The sequence below is a fragment of the Chelmon rostratus genome, chromosome 24 (assembly GCF_017976325.1).
Source record: "Chelmon rostratus isolate fCheRos1 chromosome 24, fCheRos1.pri, whole genome shotgun sequence".
Taxonomy (NCBI): domain Eukaryota; kingdom Metazoa; phylum Chordata; class Actinopteri; order Chaetodontiformes; family Chaetodontidae; genus Chelmon; species Chelmon rostratus.
In genome coordinates this window covers 13,421,806-13,436,668 of record NC_055681.1, presented here as the reverse complement: position 1 = coordinate 13,436,668, position 14,863 = coordinate 13,421,806, and the positions used below count along the sequence as shown (strand labels likewise).

At 43.4% G+C, this 14,863-nt stretch overlaps 1 protein-coding gene across 1 annotated transcript in view; it reads right to left on the bottom strand.

Annotated features, from left to right (window-relative positions):
* Nucleotides 1-14,863, bottom strand: part of LOC121627266 (double-stranded RNA-specific editase 1-like) — a 57,811-nt gene that overhangs the window by 19,795 nt on the left and 23,153 nt on the right. The gene's annotated exons all lie outside the window — the stretch shown is intronic.

Here is a 14,863-nt window from a genome sequence, read left to right as displayed (position 1 = left end):
ACGCCCAACAAGCACTTCTTACAGCCGAACAGTAGAATGATGCCGTTTTGAAATCAAACAAGCCAATAGAAAAATAAAGGATCATAACTCTTACAGCGATAAAAAGTGAAGAGGTGCGTGTGGGCACCATTTTTCAGCCACTGGCTGCCGGCCCTGGCAGCTCTCTGGCTTCTCTGTCCTTGCGTCTAAAGTTGGATCTCTTGTTTAACATAAAATCATGTCCAGCTGGTGCCTTTTTAATGATTGTACACAGCATTTGAAATTCTAATTTCCCCTGCACTTAGTGCCACATGACACAGGTCTTTCCAGCAATCTTCCGAGGAAATTATTAGGAAATAATTCAGAAATTATGGACCTCTAAAATTCAGTGTCACCAAATAATGACGTTAATGTTGTTTCGCGCATTAAAATATGAATCTTAACAGTCAATTCTGGCACTTAGGTCTAATTTTCTTAGATTTTTCCCATCATTTCTAGCGGATAACACTGAACAAAGCAGCATTAAAAACACATCCATCAGAGCGATCAGTATGTCTGATCATCTGACTGCTCATTTGTTTCTTGACCCGCTGCACCTACTTTTGAGCGATGTTGCCACATTCATGCCACACTCAGTGTTATTATCAGAGATCAACATATTCTAGTCTATTTCAGGGATCACCAACATGGGGCCCGCGGGCACCAGGTCGTCCCTAAGGACCACATGAGTCGCCTGCCGGCCTGTTCTAAAAATAGCTTAAATAGCGCCACTTATCAGTTAATTTTTTTTTTTAGATGCTGTTCTTGTTTTAATCGCTCTTACATGTAAACTGGAAATGACAATATGTTAAAAAAAACATAAAAAAAATGTTTAATATAAATGAACTCTGACCTAGTATAGTTCAAAGCTCAGTATTGTTTGCATGAGCAAAACGTAGCGTTTGATGGAGATCATATATGGTGCAAACAATTTTCAGGATGAAGGAGGTCTTTTCAGACGGGGAGGTTGTCAGAGAAGCAATGATCCTAATTGCTAAAACTGTACTTGAAGACGAGAAATATGGAACCGATGTGACCACCACTCTCGATGTCGATGTCCGGGAACTTGGCCGACCAGCTGGACGGTGATCTGGCGAGGGGCAGGTGGTTTAGCATCCAGTGTGACGAGTCAGATTTATTTAAAAATTTGAAAGCTGATTTTTGTATTTTACATGACTATTCGTACAAACATGGTGCAAAATAATTCATGATTTGTTAAAAAATGTTAGTGGCTAGTGAAAATGGGACACTGTGATTTCCTAGGACTGTTGTAGAAGTGATCGTTTGAAAAAGTTAAATTTGAAAAACACTTGCACTTGAAGAAAATATAGAAATAAAGTGTTGCATATTGAGATTTATCTGTTATCTGTTATCCTATCTTATTAAATCATTGTTGATATTTATTGTGAGAAATCATCAACATGATCAGTGTCTTGACATAGATGCATATCATTAATTATTAATAATAACACATATAGTTAAAGGTAAATTGAGCAAATTGGCAATTTCAGAAGTGGTAGCCCTTCGCATTAATCAGTAGCCAGGAAGTAGCTCTCGGTTTCAAAAAGGTTGGTGACCCCTGGTCTATTTACTAATAATATATAAATATTTCTGTCCCTGTAAGGGAATTTTCATACTGTGCTGAAATTAATGGAAACTAATGGCTGCCTGGAAAGGAAATCAATGATTCATGTACTATGATTGATTGATTCATTGTTAAAAGCATGCTAAATCGATCGGTCTTGTTAACTGGGTTGGGGCTCTACCTTGTGTTACGGCTTCGTTTCTCACTCCCCTGGTGGAATAAATTAAAGAAAACACATACTACACATCCATAGACGTGTCAGAAACACGACTTCAGGGGCATGAGCCTATGCCAGCCTCTCGTGCAGCCTTCAGGAAACCCTATCAACAAGAACACAGAATTTGGACACCAGCCATCAGCGGTAACCAGCGACTGAGCCGACAGGGATAAATGGATTTTGGAGCCTTTTCCTGGCGCTTGAGGCAAGCTACGATCGTAGCCTAAGAGGGAAAACAACTGCAAACAGCTGTCAGAGAACTCTTTCAGCGGCCTAATGCAGATGGATCGATCCTGTGGAGAAACAGACAGCAAGGAGGGGTGGGGGAAAAAAAAGGTGGCCTCAAATGCAGGAAAAAAAGAAATAAACAAATAAAACTTTCTTGAACATTGCCGGCAGCACTGCGCTTTTCTCACACACCAACTCCATTTTCTCCCCATGAAATGATATTTCGAGACGTGCAGAAATTGGACCCTGACAAACCAAAGTGTGACATATTGATGGGCCAGCGCGAGGTGATGAGACGGTGGATGAGAGGGGACAGAGAGGAGGAACCTGGGAACACTGGAAGGAAGTCTCTGGCTGTATCATGCAGGCACATCAGGTGGTAACAACACTAGATAAGGCCTCACATGCTATAATTTAACAGCCTTTAAATCAAACACTTGGATCTATACAGCTTGCTGTTGTAAGAGAATGAAAATGTAATTTAACTTTGGCAAAAACGTGACATTTTAACTGTAAACAAGACTATCACAAAATTAAGACATTTCAGTAAAGTTTGCTCAATTCGTTGAGATAATTGGCTGACCTTTTCAGCTTAGAAGGTACAAATTGGAAGCTTATTAACCTGCACATCCCTGGAAGTTTCTGCTTTAAATTCACCGAGCGTTTCACAGGCTTCCGGAGCTGGATGGAAATGTGACATTTTGCAGCCGATTAGGAGAGGAATCACAACAGAATCTGCCTAATGTAACTGCAAAACCATTATATTCAATCACACGGGGAAATAAGTTAATAAAGCAGCGGGCGACACCCAAAAACACACAGCTGCGCATCATTTTCAGCCTCGGTGGGGAGATGCATTACGAGGAAAAATATCATCTTGTTCGCAAAAGTTGAAGAGCTAGCGGGATCAATACTTTAAGGCCAACACACACCTGTGTCAAAGCATCCACAGCCGCTGTTTTCTACCTGAACACACACACACTGTGTGTCGAGAGCTCACATTCTATTAACTTCACTCCCCAGATCGGCACTTCTGGCCCACTGTGCCTCGATCTCAATGAGGGTTTTTTATTCGAGTGACACGCCCAGTTCTTTTCCCTCTCTTGCATTATCATATGTTGCTGGTCACTGCGTATTACACCATTGTTTCTTTAAAAATGTAAAGTCAAAAAAAAAAAAAAAGGTGGTATGCAGGGTTAAAACAGCTCTGTTGCACCATCGCTGCTGAACTACAGGAAATAAACTCCTCACTGCTTCCCAAGGACACTTGCAGGCCTCAGCCATCTTTCTAACATTTTCACAGGGACTCTGTGAAATCTTTATGACGGCTTTAATTTGCTGTGTGGCCATGGCTGTAGCTGGAGGGGCCGGGGCGAATGCTGTATCAATTCCGCACGCTAATGCGACTCACTTAACCAACAGGGCGTCCGCGCAGACCACCGCACGGCCCTCCATCCCCCCTCCCCTCCCACAGACATTTGTGCTGCTGACAGCAAACTATTCGAACCACTGTGGTGCCCTCTCCGCTGGGGGCCAAGGAGATGTGCCAGCCTTCCTGAAGGTAAAGCAATTAAGTGGATTATCTACTTCCATGCTGCGGCGGAGACGCAGAGAGAGAGCGCTCTTTGATCGTGCATTGTATATGAAGCCTCGGGGGCCAACGACCACAGGGGACACTTCTGAAACAAAGCTGACGTATTTAGCTCAAGGTCATCCGAGGTGGAGATGCTGCAGATCACCTGGAAGTGAGCACAAGCTCCTCCAAGACGAAAGATGTAGATTTAAATGTGGAGCTAGTTGTTAGAAATACCGACCATAAAACCAAAACAATGAGCTAAAAGATGCTAAAAAGCACCACAGAGCCGAGGAGAGCTAACAACGACATATTGAGTTTGAGCCTCAGTACAGAAACTGGGGTTTTTGTACACATGGCATTTAAGAAATCAGGAAGCTGGCAGAAACACGTCAGCACATGCGAACACACTGATTGAGCCTCGCTGTGTCGTGAAGACCTAATCACATTCAGTCAAAAAGGTGCCAATGTACATAAATTATGCAGGAATGAGCAGCACATCCTTCATGGTAGGATGAGATTTTGTAAAAAAAAACACACACTGTTGGCTACAGTATGTGAACGCTCACATGTTGCAGCAAGATATTCTCCCATCAGCCGCTGGACTCTCTGCTGTCTATTTTGTGCAGGTTTGCCAGTTTATTCCCCCTCCACCCCACTGTTCTCCTGGCACACGCTCTCATTTTCATTTAACGCCAGCACAGGTAGCCCGGGCCTCCTGGGCCTGAAAATTGCTGCTGACTACATGCTTGTGAAAGCTCCGCTTGCGGCGGCCAACCGGGACACGGAGACACGCACGCCGAGGAGCCAGCAGAGCAGGGATGTTTTCCCATGGGAGTACATCTCCTGATAGCGGTGAATTTGCAATTCCGGGTCGGTTAATGGAAAATAAAGCGTTAATGTTTCTGTTCAATTGAGAAGTCTGTGGGTTACGGTTGTTTTCTCCTGTAGTCTCAGGTTTTATAATTACATAGTACATTATAGAAAATCATGGTCTTAGTTAAGCCTACTTGATTTCATGATGCTACATAAATGGTCAGGCTCCTTACTGCAGTGGCACTGAACCTTGGTACTGAGCTAAAATCTTGAGGAGCAACTTAAAGGAGGTCGGTCGGCGGTCGGCTAGTTTAGCTGTAGTTTGGCACAGCTATGGTTCGTTATTGCGTCTTCGTAGCCGACCGCCACAGAGTCAGCCGTGTTGTGGCTGGCTGCTTGCAGCGCCCGGCGTTCGGTAATGACATCATCCACGTCAGAGGTAGTTCTCTAGAGACGCCGGATGTTGATAACATGCCACCACGGGCTCAGAGGGGAATAGCACCAGCATATCATAACAAAATATTGGAATATGAACGAGTTTCGCCGCAGATAATGCGTTATATAGAGGCTGCGCATTGATGCCCCGAGTACTCGCATTATACGGATATACGCGCCGCTCCTCTGGGGCTAATTTCTTCAAAACGACTCCAAATGCCACCAAAGTTGTCTGGGTGAGTAAATGGTCGTATTTAATGCTACAAATAAGGTCAAAGTTGTAAAAAACAAAGGCTATCCTTTAACACTGGTGGTTATAAGTATAACTTTACCTCAGATGGAGCTAAGCTGGCTGCGCCACCTGCTTCTGGTAAGCCCTTTGCAACAGCTCTGTGCAGTAAGGTGATTTTGGTGGAGGCCAACTGTAGGCCAACTGCAAGTCACATGATAAGCCTAAAAATCCACTATTACTACAAAGAAAATGGTTGCAAAAGAAGAGATGCATGTTTCTGAGCATCACAGATCAAACCAAGCTAATGCCACGACTGAAAAAAAGATGAGCAGCTCGATGAAAGAAAGACTCAGACGGATAGTAAAGATAATTTTAGAGGCATGCAAAGTCAGATGTGAATCTGCACAAGTGACGAAAGGTTTCACTAGAAACTCATCATGCAGGAGCATGAGGGATTCAAAGGAAAAAAAAAAAACATTTTTAGCCTGTGTGTCTGGTTTAATTGGAGTGAACGGGGAGATATCCTGGAACACAATAATTCATTAATAGCTTCCGGTCTCTTTGCTAAGCTCACGTAAACGCAACTTGGGCACACTGCAGTTCAGTTGCTATGGATCTTCTCACCTGCGTCAAGATGAAAAGCTGACCTTTCTCGTCAAAATTTTAATTGTTTGTAGCACTATTTGACACAATGTGAAGCTAATGCTGCCGCTGCAGCTACTGGAAGTCACTCAGCACACGAGCATCAGGACTCTGTTGGCCTCAATGCCTGTGTGACGGTTTTGTTTCAGCTCCGTCATTTTCACAAGTTTTTTTTTTTTTTTTTCATTTTCATAAGGTCTCAGAAGGTTGGCATGAGAGATTCCAGGTCCTCCCCCCCTCGCGCTCGCTGACCCTCCTCCACCCCATTCTCTCTGCATCACCGGTCTCGCCGAGCACAACAGATGGCTATCGCTGTTCTCCTCACCCCAGTCAAGGCTGGGCCAGGTCCTCCGCTATCACCCAGAGAGAGGGGGAAGGATGGGAAGCTCAGGACTGATGTTGAATTTCACACCCCACGGACTCAGGATTAGCGAGACCAGGGGCTGACGGACAGGCAGGTGGAGGTGGAGGGTGGAAGGTTGGTGCTGTCTACTGATGCCTAACAAGCAGGGTACGTCTCTGCACGCTTCAAAGTTACTGCCCGTGCTCTGACAGTTAGCACATTAATGAACATGCCATTCAGCGTCTCTCCGCTGATAATTCTTTTTATTGTTTGGAAGGTCCTAAAAGGCGGACTCATGCTCACACAGGATTTTTAGTGCTTTGTGTTTGCTGATTTGTGGACCACAGATGCAATGTGATCCAAAGATATGCCACAAATCTATCTAGCAACTATCCGGTGGAGAATCTGTGGCTGCAGCTGACAATGTCTTTGAGCAAAATATGCTACGCTGCTGGATGCAGCTTTCTATGTAGACAGAGTCATCCTCTAAAGATGCTAGATTATTCTCCCCTCACCTGTTAATCAGAACTGGAGGTTCATTTCAAGTGGGGGTGCTGAGGGCGGTGCAGCACCCCAATCATCAGGCGGTTTATCATAAAAAGGCTTGAACTTTCATATATCTTTCCCCTCTTTCTCACTGATGCATTTCAGTGCAGTAAATCAGCGTTTGGGGCAGGATAGAGGCTTTTATTATGTCTTTATCCATTTAGGCTTAAAATGTGTACTAGCGCACAGGCACCAGGAGGACTTGCACATACTGACGGCTTCAAGTGTCCAACTAAAGATCACCCTGTCAGACAGGTAGTGGGGAGAGTTCAACCCAGTCAGCTATAGCGAGCTCTAGCAAGCCATGTCCCATTAATATGTAATATATGGTCAAATTAGATGGAGGTAAACTAGTCGAACTCTGACTGACTTCCAGCGTCTCTGTATAAAGAGGTGCCCTCCTCGTGCACTTTTTCCTGCCCGTATTCATCGTACTGGCAGCAGAGAGAGTGCACTATGAGACGTAATTTGAGTTACAGAAGAGAATTGGAATTGCAGGACTTTCACTTGTCGTTTAGTGTTTTTTCATTGCTCACTGCAGTCGCCGAAGTGGCTGCCATGTGACCAGTTTTGCTGGCTTGTGTGTCTGCAGCTACTTCTGTGGTCCGCCGCTCAGCTGTGATGAATTATTTTCTGCTGATGCCAAAGATTTGACACCTGACAGGAGAATTTAACTCCGGCAAACATGGTTCATCTTTATTAGCGGCAGATGGGGTGATCATCCGTCACGGCTCATCTGATTTAAGACGCGATGAGTGTATGTTAAATACAAATCTCGCCTTGAATCTGGCTTAAATTAAAAGTCAATATTGGTAAAACTGATGCTCACGTTGGTGCTGCCTCCTACTCCACCTGTCTGATGGGGCGTTTTGATGGACAGCGGGGGTAGAGGAGGTATGTGTGTGCATGTGTCGGAGCCCCCCAGCAGAGCTCATAACCCTGAGCCTCTGGGTTGCAGAGGAGAGTTATCAGCAGAGCTTCAGGCCAAACCCCGGCTGCAGGGCGGAGGCGGGAGGGGAGGCGGGGGGGCTGTATCAACTCCTCCACATCACAGACGGCTGTTTGCCAGACAGAGATCTGCGGCTGCGGTTTTGGGCCGACAGACACATCCCTTAGCGGCAGCGTGCCGTACACGCCTCACGGAGCACATCGGCTTATACCTCGTCTGAAATTCACTTTTGCTCCCAGTAGATTAAACTCACACTTCAGTTCATCTCACAACACCCCGCTTAGCAGGGACACGGAAATGATGGGCTCCTTACTCGCCCCGCATGCAAAGTATGTACATGTCTCCATTTTTTTTTTACACATTAATACTGTTTACCGCACTCTCCATGAATAACAGTTAAATCGAGTCAAGGCTAAATTGAATATTCCCGAGTGGGATAAAGAATGGCAAATCGCAGAGCACCTGCCTCTTTGGCTTTTTCCCGGCGATAGCTGAAATTTGAATTAATGCGAGGATTAAGTGCACTTGAGTTTTGCAGCCAGTGAAAATATTAGCAGACGTTTGCAATCATGAACAGAGCAAATGGAGCAGGATGGAGGGGAAAATGAGCAGGGCCGGAGCTGCCCTCGGGATGGAGGCTCAGGAGCGAACACATGTTCGAGCAGGGACGCTACGACAGAGACTACATACAAGCGCTGACATTTACTACATGATGAAGCGAATGCTTCTGCAAAGTGCACAAACGGCATTCTCTCATGAGGTGATTGATTTGACAAACGTCTGGCACGGTCTGATGATATGAATGCTGCGAAGAGCGTGCAGGTTTTGAGGCGGCGGCAGACTTCTGAGCAAAAACTCAGTATTTGTAGACTTTTCTCATGAAAGTGTTGATTCAGCCAGAAAGAGCAAACAGTGATTACTTCAGTGTTTTCTTCAGAAAGCCGTCTCTTGGTAAAAAGTGCACTCTTAGTACAGAGCCATATACATTTAAAACTACAGATGGCTGGTAGTGCTGTAAGACTGACTGAAAGGTTCAGATCAATTGTTTAACCATATGCACACTATGAGTAAATTGGATGTTTTTATTATTGCAATAATGGTCAATGCACAAGGGACAGACAGAGCTGGAGACAGAGAACATAGTTATACCCAAAGTATTTTAACCAAACCTTTACCCAACACTAAATTCAGGAACTCATTCAAGCCGGGGCGTCAGAGGAAAATGGCCACAGGAGCGTTGTTTTAAATTCCAAAATCAGCTCTAAAACCCTGATCCATTTCCACTCACTTCATCCGGAGTGATTGCACTGCAAATACGCCAGCCACAAGTGCCCCTCCACGCTCCATTCAAACTCTGGAAGCGAAAACACACTCCTCGCTTCTCCGGCGGAGCGCATCAAGTGCCGCCGCTGGTTGAAATCTACATGAGAACTTCAGTGTTGTGTTTATGCTAAGAAGCAGCCATCCAAGACACAACAAATCTACAATGACACCACACCCTCCACAATCGTTATGTGAGCACTACAGTATATGATTAGACTGTATGACCACATTATAGAAAACCATTAAAGGAGAGCAGGCTTTATTTCATTCATTCAGAGCTCGACAGCTGCCAAACATCTAACTTGTTTTAAGGCTAAGAGTGAACTGTGCAGCTGTACTTTAAAGGACATCTCACTAAATATTAAAGGACCAGTGCGTGAGATTCAGGGAGATCCAGTGGCAGAAAGAATGTTTTCATTAGTGTATAATCGCCTGAAAATAAGGATTGTTGTTTTTGTTACCTTAGAATGAGCCACCATGTTGCACCGCCATGTTCTACAGTAGCCCAGAACAGACAAACCAAACACTGGCACCAGCCTTTTGCATTTTCATGAGTTTTGCTGCGACCGAAGGTTTTCCTACTCGCTTGAAAAGGGAGGGGTGTGGCGAGTTGCATTCAGTTGGTTGCAATCTGCAGCCTCACCACTAGGTGCCACAAAAGCCTACACACTGGTCCTTTAAGGTAACCTTTAAGTTACTTCCTTGAGTAACTTGTTTCATTTTCATCGACGAAAAACGACCTTTTCCAAGGAATTTGGGATAGACATTAATGTTGGACGTAGCTGGACATTAATCATGCCAACTAAATGATCCCAAAGATAGGATATGTGAGGATTTAGCCAAAACATACTCATCAGGGAACATGCATGTATGATAATATAATATATAATAATATAATGTTATAAAAATATCTGTGAATGGCCCCAGAGTCCAGACACATCTACAGGCACTAGCTTATCGAAAACACAGTATATCGTATAGCCATCTGTGTTTCCATTAATATGTCCACCGACAAGTGGATTTTTTTAAGTACATATACACATTTTGAGTGGTCACATGTTGAAAAAATCTGAGCCATCTCTAGCGTTCAGTCCAAGTATGTTACGCCTACAAAAACATCCCCAGGGTGCACTGCAGTTTTCAGAACCAGACCTTTATAAGTGCCTCGCTTCCAGGAAGTTAGCAGCAGGAGCATCACTCTTGGCATGTGTCCTGTCCGTGGTGAAGTTTTCATAACTAATTCAATTAGCTCACGTTTCAGAGCGCAGCCTGAACAGGGTGATGTAAACTAATACACACAAACTGTCTCATTATAATAATTGTAATTATTTTTTAAAAACTTACTCTACTGATTAGCAGAAATGTCCACTAATAGTAAAGGTGGTATTGCCAACAATTTTACAACAAAACTGAATATCACCACAAAAATAAAAATCCAGAGTGATACTGATATACTGGCAATAATAATCCAACAAATCTTAATTTAAGCTCTATAACAATTGTGGACATTAACAAACATCTCTCTGACCACTGGTGGCAGATGCTGCTGCATCTAGGTTGAAGTGAGTAGGAAATACTAACAGGGGAAAAAAAAAACGTATGAATGGTTTGCATACAGCCACAAAAAGAGGGTCCATCACCTCCACTTAAGACTGTTGTGGTGTCCCACTGCACAGATGTGCATGATGCATGACTTTTTAATATGTTTAGACTGGCATTTTAATTAGATTTTTCTTTCTCTAAAATATATATATTATATGTAAAGAATTTAATCTTCAAGTGTCCCATGTTGCTCTTGTCCATTATGTTTTATTACGGGCCGAATGACTGAATGAAAAAATATCAACGACAACACTGTGATTACTTTGACAAATACTGTGACTGTGATGTAAGTCACGATTTTAGTGGGAATTGTCATTTTTCATCGAGTAATTTTTTTGCAAAGGTTTGTATCAAGCATTTACATACAGCATTTCCCTTTTGTCTGGAGAATATGATTTGTAGTCTGAGGCATCTCTACTTCATTCATGTTAGTATGCTGTACACACTTAAATAACCAAAAAAAATTGCAGCTCTTGCGATTATATTGCACTTGGCCACATTGTGACTTTGATGATATTTTGATTCACTGTTCAGCCCCACTTTTATTTCACTTAACTTAACAATATTTATATGTGAAGGGCTGTTATACCAAAGCAATAAACTTTAATAACTTTAATAACTTCAAAATGAGATTTATTTTTCTGTTTCTGCTCAATTTATTGTTTAAGTAATCAAAACATTATTGCATATGGCATTATTTTTTGATGTTATATACTTCCAAAAGCATTAATACCAGTTATTCACCTCAAGGATTCAGCATAATTTAGACTTTAAATCTATTACGTCGTGCTAAATCCATGATAAAGTGTGCTCAAAAGTTGTCAAAGAAAATATTTTTCAATTAAAGTTGATGCAAGTAGAACTAAAATGAAAAATTCAAAAGCACAACCACAGAAAAAGCAAAGAGAAATCAGAGTAATCAGTGAGATGAGTCAATTTGCCCACATTTATGCACAACATCAAGCATCAGACGACAAGCAGCTCTGAAACAGACCAGTCAGTTTCACAGAGTAACCCTCAGGGATTCATCTGACCTTCCACGATGAGAATAAAACCAGTGCCGTCCATGAAGCAGAACTAACACAATCCTCCCGTCTCCTAACGCTCAGACAGACTGACGGACGGCAGAGTGGAGCAGCAGGTACGGCGCAGAGGTATACCTTTGCGCTCGGAGCGCTTCTTTCTCCTCCTCTTGAACCTGCGGCGGATCAGGCAGTAGTAGGCTGCCGTGGCGTGGAAGCTGTCCAGCAGCAGGGCCATGGCTCAGGCTCACGGACGCTGATCCGTCCCTTCAAGCTACCCCTGCAGGCTCTGATGTGTTCCTGACGCTAAGTATAGACACGGAGTGCGCCTATACAACTTTGGACAGAGGAGGGGAGGGAGGGGGAGGGGCAGCCAGTCTACCATGAAGCAGGCAGCGAGCTCGTTGTGGTAAATGGCTGTCAGATAAATGGGCTGGGATGTCTCCTGGTCTCCTGCTCCTCCCTCCTCTGTCTCTTTCTGGCTTCCCTCTCCTCTGTCTTTCCACCCCCCCCCTACCCCTCGCTTTCAAATCCAGCCTCTGGGCTGTGATGAACTTGGCAAGCGCTCTTGAGAAAATACTAAAAAGTGCCTTCTGAATAAGCATCTCACACTGCATGAGACAAGTGTTTGGAGTGGCTCTAAAAGTGCTTGACAGCGGGGAAACCTGAAGCACATTTAAGGAAATGCTACTTAGTAATAGTGGATAAAACACCACTTCATATACAGACTACAAGTTCTTTAATATAGTACTTTTACAGATGTTTGGCAGCAAATTAAATGAACCAAAGTTGCATAATAATATCAAACACCTGTGTGCGGCTTTACCATCATAGTAACGCATTAATTAAAAAACTCTCTTACCGAAGTATGAGGCTGTATTCAGACCCACATTGGCAGTTAGTGGCACATTCATGTCAATGAGCCCCATGAGCTGACACACAAAAAGGCTACGTCTGGCTTGGGCCAAGCATTTAACTCAACTGGTGTCGGCCAATCGAACACATGCGAACGGTAGTTTCTTGCTACTGTTTACATAGAGGTTGCCCAGATGGAGGCTAAAATGATTCGTGATAACTTTCCACGGTTGTACAATCCTCTCACAGAATATTACAGACCACTTCGGTGCGTGATGAACTTGCAGACTGATGGATCTAGTACTCAAACCAGCCCTCCTGGACCTCCATCCTGCTACCTGCAGAACCTGGTGGCGGTGAAACCAGCAGAGCTCATTAAGCGTTTTAAACTCATCAATACATTGTTTAATGGATCAAAGCATTGTGTGAAGTGCGGAAGGGATAGCTTATAGCGACAAACAAACTTACCAATTACCACCACCTCTACAGCTCCCCTGAGCTTTAAAGAGCTTTTTAGCCTAGTCTCAGTGCTCTTGCCTTTTTTCTAGTAGCAGGCAGCTGTTTTCAGTTATCATCATAAAGACACCGCTGCCTGTAGTATTCCTATTTTTATGATAATTCAGTAGTCTCTCAAAGAGAAAGCCACCTCTGTAACACAAGAGTCAACAATTTGGATATAACCAGCAACAGTCAGGAAGAGTACAACTCTACTCAGAATGCTCTTAAGTCAAACTATATAATGCCAATTTGAGCTTGGAGAGGACACACTGATACACTCAGTTCATGAAATAGTTAAGAAAATTTACATGAACATGAATTTTCCATTTTTATTGTGACATCCGGCATGACTTTGAAACTAATGCATTTCAATTGGGAGTATCTTTCATGCTTGACCTGTGCTAGCAAGTAGAAGTCAGAGTAGCTCAGCCTCTGCTGCTTTGATTTCAACAATTCCTTGTTAAATTTTGGTCATGATCCTGTATGTGAGATTTGAAAATGTGGCACTGGTGACTCGTAGCTGATATTCTCACAAAAGACATGTGGTAGACAGCAAAAAATTGCTGATATACCCCACAGGGTTTTATTATATATATGCAGAAAATACGGATCTGTTTAAAATAAACCTGACAATGTTACATGTTTTGTCTTGTACACCTGCTCTTATTTCTTTCTCAACTGTTCTAGGATCTAATCTGTTTCCTTGTGGGAAGACAGGATTCAATAAATAGAGATGAGTTGTGAGAGGATGAAGGATTCATTCATGATTTGTAGAAGTAGAGCACATGTGTAAAGAAAAGTGGCAAGTGATGCTATGACAGTTTAAAAGTCAACACTGCCCCCTTGTGGGCCTGTGGGTGAAATTATAACATCACATTTGAGCAGACGCTTGCAGAACTTTTTCATTACCCAGGCATTGCGATGATGATAATTATTGCTTTGAGAAATTAAGATTAAACTTTAATGATCTCCTTGGGGAAACGAACCTTGCCCACAGCAGACATTTGGCACAGAGGCACAGGTGGAACTAATGATATTAATAGCGGCTGTGTTCAGTTCAGGTGTTCCAGTTCTGGAGTCCGGGTATCCCGCTGAATAGAGAGATCATTAATGTTATTAGTCACACCTGTGCGATTCCCTCTACAAGGCCAAAGACCTGCATTGAGAATGTTCTACTGGGTCCTCGCAAAATATAACCCTTCCCTAAACAGAGTGTTGAAATATACAGAAACTAATTTGCAAGAGATCTGACAAGCCTTCAAATAGGCCTCTCACACTTAGCTTTATAAGAAAGGCCAGAGCAGACTGTATCTGCTGAGGAAAACTCAGGTGTCCCATCCCATGCTGGACACTCTGACAGCACCGGGGGTGACTTGACGCTGCATTCACAGTCAACAGCAAATAAATAAATGACAGCATAATGTTCCAAATGTTCCTTATGCTTCAAGGTTTCAAAGAGGAGCAGCAGACATGGATACGTGCAGCCCTGCAGATGGTGGATGCCGTGCAGCCCTTCATACACTTAACTGGATGTGTGCATAAAAGCACACGTTTCACCCCACATCAGCATGCTTGTAGGCAGCTGACAACGGCTCACGGCTAAGAGGATGTATGCGATACACGACTTGTAAATTTTGCGACATCGTGGCCTTCGTTGTGTGATTTATTGCCTCTGAACCACACGACCACAGTCGTGGAACAGCACATTGGAACTAGCAGTGACGTCACTTTCAATACTATCCGTGCTTGTTGCATGTAATTATGACATAACTACATCAACACGCACCACATTGGTCATCACATGACTCACTTCATATTGCATGGATTATCACAGCCCACAGGATGGTGCTGTTGAAGCCTGTTTTGACAGTGTTCCCTAAAGTTGTTTAGGTCTGCCAGACTTGATATCAGCCAGTGGTTTAAAGGGGTATCCCATCAATCGAACACATTAAGCCTGTTTAATGGTCAAGAGGAGCACA